Below are 7,256 nucleotides of genomic sequence, written 5' to 3'. Positions count from 1 at the left end.
TGAGGCTCTTTGGCAATTACTCCTCCCACGGCTCTATACGTACCTGGATGGGGTTGATGTTGCACTGAGAGCCGAACTCTCAGATGTCTGCACATCCATAGACGCCGATCACATTGCCCAGATGGTCGACAAACTGACTACCGACAGATATCAGCAGCCCATGAAAGAGTTCGCTGCAGCTCTTGTAGTTGATGATCCGAATGCTGAATTCTGGTGGGACTATATGACGATGGTCAGCATCCTACTCTGCTTCACAAGAGCACAACGTGATGGATCATGGGATCTCCACCTATATGCGTTCAAATGGAAGTTGCCATTCCTCTTCAGGTACGATCATATTAACTACGCCAGATGGGGTACTGTACACCTGGCCGAGATGTCGTTTCTCCCAACAGAAGTCCTCCTCGAGGTCCAGGAAGGCAACTTTAAAGTAAAACGCAATGATCGACACTTCAATCAGGTATCGGTGGACCAAAGTACGGAATGGCTAAACGCTACAGGAAAGAAGGGTGGAGGCTTAGTAGGTATCACCAGAATGGCATCCGCACTCAGTAGATGGACATTGTCGTATAATCTGAGAACGGTCATAGCTTCTCAGACAACAGCAATGCTGAGACTGACAACAGACGATGAAGACGATGAGTACACACACAATGAGTGCATGAAAAGTAAGATGGAGAAAGACGACTGATGAAGGCAGCATAGTTGTATCGTTGGTGGTGACACATTGAAGAACATAATCAACAAGGATGTGGTCACGCCTGTGTTTCAAGAATCTCTGCTTAGTGCAGAACACATTGGACAGGTGCAAATGAAAGTCTTCGTGGACAAACGTCTGTGTGAGCCTCCAGATAGTGACCAGCACCTGGATCTGAAATCACCCTTTCAAAAGAATAAGGCCAAGACATTTGCCGCTTTGTACAAAGTCGTGCAACTTTCCAATGGCAGGCAAAACACTATCAAAGTGGACAGGAACATTCTACAAAGGCCCATAACAGCTTATAGAGCAGGGCGCGATGTAAACCTAGAAAACATCCTCCAGCATGAACTCATGACCATCCCACTATCTTTGGCCACAACTAGTGGTTGTCTACATTCCACAAACAAGTCTATTAGCAAAAATACTGACGCAAAAAGTCCAAACCCCTGCAAATGTTACACTCGATGAACCCAGCTGCCTGGTCATTGATGGCCAAGCACTCGTGATGGCACTTGGAAAGCCGACTGACATTAGAACGTTTGGTGACTATGCCGACACCTTTGCCAACACTGTGTTCAAGATGGGAGCAAAATACCAGAGGATCGACGTAGTCTTCGACAGGTATCAAGACGAATCAATCAAAGCAGGCACAAGGATCAAACGCAAGCAGCGCCACCGACCGGTACGTCGTAAAATAGAAAACGAGTCATCAGTTCCTCTCCCATTATGACTGGTCTAGCTTTATGGCACCCGAGGAAAATAAAGCAGATCTCGCTCTACTACTTTCAAACCATCTGATTGAACACAGCCCGACAGGTGAACCAGTGGTTGTAGTAGCAGGGGGGTTTGCCGAAGCGACCTAAGGCAAGTCATCTGATCCAGATCTCGCAGTCTCCTCTCTGAGGGCTGACCACGAAGAATCTGATACCCGGCTGATTTTGCACTGCATCCATGCTCATATGGAAACGATAGTTGTGTCAGTGTGTGATACAGACGTGCTTCTTCTACTTCTAGCACACTATGACAAAATGGGCTGAAAACGTCTCGACATGAAAGCTGGGACGTCAAAGGCTCCAAAGTATTTCCCAGTACATGAAATTCGCATGTCTGGTGATCAAGTGGACACATTACTTGCCTTCCATGCTGTCACCGGCTGTGATAGTGTCTCAGTTCAGTGGCCACGGTAAGGAAACAGCCTGGCAGGTGTTCCAGCAACATTACACTGATCTGATTGGCCTTGGCAAGGGCCCTCTCACCGAAAACATAGCTACATCAACAGAGAAATTCATCTGTAAGATATATGGCGTGCCCGAGGTCGATACATGCAACAAAGCACGAGTCAAGTTGTTTTGCATCGGTCGTGCACAAGAGACTCTGCCACCAACCTCAGATGCAGCAAAGTTTCACATCATGCGTTCACACTATCAAGCAAGTGTCTGGAACCAAGCACACTCGCCATATCCTGATCTTCCTCCAGTGACCGAAATGGGATGGATGCACCTGGATGGTCAGTTAGTTCCACGCCTACTCTCTCTGCCACCCATGCCGAAAGCTTGCAGGGAGATCACCTCATGTGGTTGTAGGAAGGGGTGCCTCAGCCAACGCTGCAGCTGCAGCAAAATTCGCATGGAATGCATCGAGGCGCGCAACTACAGGAAACTTGGCGACAACTACCGGAACACTCATGACAACCGGGAATACGTTCATGTGGGCACATCTACCTGTACACACAATGAAGGACTGTATATAACGCTTTGACAGCAGATATGATCAACTCATGCAATTCATGCACAATTAAGTAAAAATTCTTGCCATTGCTGTAATGTTACAAATAAATAAATTGCTTGTCAAATGTTGGTTTACGTCGAAGCGCGTCAATGTTATTTGAGTTACCTTACTTTGCTTCGCCAAAATGGGAATTGCATCCCTAATATGTTTCCTGCCAACATTTAAATCCTATGTAGTGTGCCTCTGGGCTTAAATGGGTGGTCTGTGTTCCTGGTGTGGAGGGAGAGGGATGGGGCTTGTGGATCTTATCTGGTCGACGAATTATGCAACGTTAAAAACGACTATTTTAGAAATAAATATGAGTTTCAAGCAGTTTATTCACATTTTATTTCAAAACTGAATATGGCAATGGATTCGCCGTATATGAAAACCTACAAAAGCACATTTCATTTAAGTTTCTACCTTGTTTAGTCAAAAAGATATGTACATAAATATATTTCAGCACGGTGGTGGCGGCCATCTTGGATTTCTCAATTTTGAGACATTATCGGCCATTTTTGAGCTGGGCATACAGCAGATTTGAGTTCAGCGCCCCTCAATACCCTTAAAAACCGTGTGTGCCCTAAATTAACACGATTTTCCTTCGGGGTTAAGATTTTTTGAAAATTGACCCAGTCTAAGGCTGGAGTTCCCCAAGGTAGTGTTCTGGGCTCTGTACATTTTCTGGTCTTCATCAATGATCTCTCCGACTTTCTGGAAAATCCTCTCTATCTCTTTTCTGATGTCTCGACTCTCTGCCGCCCCATACCTCATCGCTCAGATTGGCAGTTTGCAGCCTCTTCACTCTCTGCAGACCTGGACAAAATCAGAAACTGGTCAAGCAAGTAGAACATGTCTTTCAATCCTGACAAATCTCACACTCTCACTATGTGTCTCCGAAAAGACCGACTGCACAACCCTCCCATCTACTTTCTCAACAATCCTCTCCAAGAAGTTCTGTCACTCTAGCTTTAGGGTCTCATTATCTGCCATTATCTTTCCTGGGAAAACCACATTTCCAAGCTGGCCTTCAAAGCCAGTCGCTGCCGAGGCATCCTCCATCGTGCGAAGTCCTTCCTTGGCACACCTGAGCTCCTCACCACATACAAGGCTTTGATCCGCAGCTTGATGGAATACTGCTCTCTCCTCTGGGCTGGTGCTCCTGCCTCACACCTAGCTCGGCTTCACGCAGTTGAAACCAAAGCATTCAGAATCATTGGTATGTACTGTGTTAGCTCTTACACAGCCTCGATTCTGTTTACAAAAAAAACCTCTCATTGTGGTCTGAAAACATATTTTCAAAGGGCACCTGGCCTTTTACCCAAAAATTGAATCAGCTCATCTTTGTATTACGTTATATACTTTTGTCATGTTTGGTTAAAATCCCTTCAGTGGTTTCCAAGTTGTCGTGGTAACAAAGATTTTCAATTAAAGGGCACGTGAACTTGCAACCTTTGACCTTTTAAACCCCAAATGGAATCAGTTCATCTTAGCATGATATTTGATACTTGTGCCAGGTATGGTTAAAATTCCCTTTGCTTTGTGGTTCACATGTTATCTTGGTACCAAAATAACGATAATGGATGGACGGACAGACAGATGCACAGACGGACAGCCAATGTGAAAACTTAATGCGCTGACCTTCAGCTGTGGAGCCATGAAAATGTAATATTGAAGTTTTTCTTCTTTTAATTTAACCAATTATGAACTTTATTGTTCACCATTGTTTCTAGAAGATATCAACGTTACACTTTTCTGGGTCCGACATTATTTCCCTTTGATTTCGTTTAGTTTTGGTGATTGTGCCAAGTGGTCCACAAGTACAAATGATTGAAAATCCCTGATTTTTAATAATGGTAAAAACTAGAACTTCACCTGGTAGAGCGCATACCTCCGCCAGGCTGAACAGTTTACGTTTTGTATCCACCGATAGGCCCCATCTGGATCCGGACCTGAACCAAAATTGAATCGGCTTGTTTTTGTCACCGAACCAACTCATTCACCAAGTTTTGTCCGAATACGTCCACAACTCTTTTTTAGATATCATGCTATCTCTTAATGGTGAAGAGTCACTTGAATATAATAGTATCCGGATCTAAAAAAAATTTTTTTTTTGTATACAACATCGAGGCTCGTGTAAGAGCTAACATCAATCACAAAAAAACAAAAACAAAAACAAAAGGACACACAAAACATACAATAAAGGGAGCGGGAGACAAGATTGGGAGAGAGCGGGAAGCACACAAGTACAACAGTAGAGAACAGGGACATCGGGAGATCTGTGGGAAGGAGAGGGCTTGGGGGAGGAGGCATGGGAAGGGGGGTTGGGGGGGGGGGGGGAGAATGGGAGAGGTATAAAACACATGGACACTGCTAGGACTTCCAGGAAAGAAGACGGTATTTCAAAAAAGTGGATCTGCGGTGAATTAACGGGGGTAGAAAAGATCAAGGTTCTTCACCTCAAGATAAAGAATCAAGGTTCTTCATAATCTTCACCAACATCGAAACAATTCTTCCTTGTCACACACCCTAAATGTCCACCAAGTTTCATTCAAATGCGTCGACAACTTTATGAGATATCCTGCTTACAGTACAATGCAATATTTGGTCTTCCATTTTGAATCGACAATCAGGAGTGAAAACAACCTCCGTCCACCTTTGGTTGCTGAGGTAAAATAATAATAATAATAATAATAATAATAATAATTCATAATCAGGATCTAAACATAAACCACCTTTAGAGGCCATTTTTCCCCGCAAGGCGGGGGTTGGCCTTTTTCGGGAACCGTGGTTGTTGTTGTTTTTTGGTCCCCTTTTTGAAGCAATGTTTTACGGCCGGATGCCCTTCCTGACGCCAACCCTTTTTGCCGCCTTTAACGACAAACAGGGAATTACCAGTGAACTGGTACTCAATTAGCCGACCTCGGAAGGATGACAGGCTGAGTCAACCCCCCTGGCGTTAATTCAGCGATCGACCGGGATTCGAACCCAGGATCCTAGGATCCTAAGCCGGCACCCTAGCCGCTAGCCCAACACCAGGGTTTAAACCAGGTTTAGATCACCAGGATCTAAACATATTGTTGGAAAATTGTCAATCACGTCATATAATTATTGAGATAAAAGATCACTCATTTAAAATTCTCTCCACACTTTTTGCCCGTCGTTTCGATGAATTTCATTTTTTTTAAACTGATTTAAAGTGAATTTTTAGCTTACCTGGAACGAAATTAGGGGAACGAAGTTATGGGAGCTTATGCGATGACACGTCGTCATTCCGTCAGTCCGTAAACACTTGAAACTTTTTCTCCGAAACCGCTGATGGGATTGTGACCAAACTTGGCACAAATTATATTTCTTGTGTTGTGACTAAAGTTTGTTCACGGCATTAAAATAATCGTGGTCTACGGGAACGGGGGTTTACCGGGGTCAACGTGGATCCAGGTTTGACACCCCCCCCCCCCCCAAAAATAGGAATTTGCTGTTTTCTCTGAAGGCATTGGAAAAATTGGGGTCTGACTGAGTAGGCACACGGAGTGGTAGGAATTGCCCCCCCAAATCGGTATTTTTTTGTTTGTTTGTTTAAAGTCTTGTGATTATGTTAGTGTGATTCTACATGCTGCCCTGTCTTCTAGGAACCATTGAAACTAGCCGAAACCCATGGAACATCCACGGAAGGGAGGATGTGGTGTATGGATAGAGTGTACCATTATGGATGGCATAGGGGATTTGCTTGTCCGAGTAAGAGCTAGGAAGAAAGATGAGAATGAAGAGTGCGTATATGAACAACGATCGCCGACACCGGCACAAATGCATGCTCTGGATTGTCCACTCAGTGGACGGATTGCTTTCGCCTTCGCCTTTCCAATCAGCGGACGGCTTGCTTCGCCTTCGCCCAGCAGACGCCAATACGATGGCGTCGTAAGATGGCGTCGTATTGGCAGTTAATCGGATGCTTTTGGGCCCCAACTTTGGCTAATTCAGATTTTTCGAGTATGTCTGTACGTTATAAACAAAGAGCGCGGTTCGTAGATCGTAAATCCATTAGTGCCGTGGGCATCGGGTCACTGGGTGCGGCGTAAAAGGGATAACAAAGTCGAGTCCTTACGCTATTATTATATAGATTGGTTTCAAATACCTTTAGTCAGTGCAGTATACTGTTTATTCTACCAGGTGAGCCAGGTGTATTGCCCCTACGTTTAATAACTTATCTTTGTTTCTGCGAATTTTTGCTCACAGCAGTGGAATAGCCATAAAAGGAAGCACGGGGTTCACAGAATTCCATTGGGGGTGTAGACCCTGGAAAAAGAGGTGAGATATATAAAAACGACTTCTAACGCAGCACTTCATTTGTAGCACACCGAGCTCGTATTCGTGTTTTCTATGAAAAAAAAATGACTAGCATGACCTTTCAACGCTTTGTTCCATGATTTCCTTTTATCTTACTATAATTCACCAAATGTCCGTCCGTCTGTCTGTCTGTCTGTTCGAAGGTACCGTAAAAACTGCTGTACCGATCACAACGATATTTTGGGTGGATAATCCTGGGATCTCCAGGAGTAAAATAGGCTATTTCGTTTTCCCAATTTCAGCTTTAGTCTCCAGCATTCTCAGGTTTGGACTCCCGCATAACATTCGCGTTCGCATAACGTTCATTGTTCTCATTGCGACGATGTTGTTTTCCCGGATGCCGCGCGATCGGTGCAGCCGTTTGTGCGGCACCCGGGAAAGCAACATGTCTCCATCGATCGCTAACAGATCGCTGTCTCCATCGATCTTGCCAAGGCCGTAA

This window comes from Myxine glutinosa, chromosome 14 (assembly GCF_964187855.1).
Source record: "Myxine glutinosa chromosome 14, kmMyxGlut1.1, whole genome shotgun sequence".
Classification (NCBI taxonomy): Eukaryota; Metazoa; Chordata; class Myxini; order Myxiniformes; family Myxinidae; genus Myxine; species Myxine glutinosa.
The sequence above is the reverse complement of the archived record's forward strand: the minus strand, read 5'-3'. Positions refer to the sequence as shown.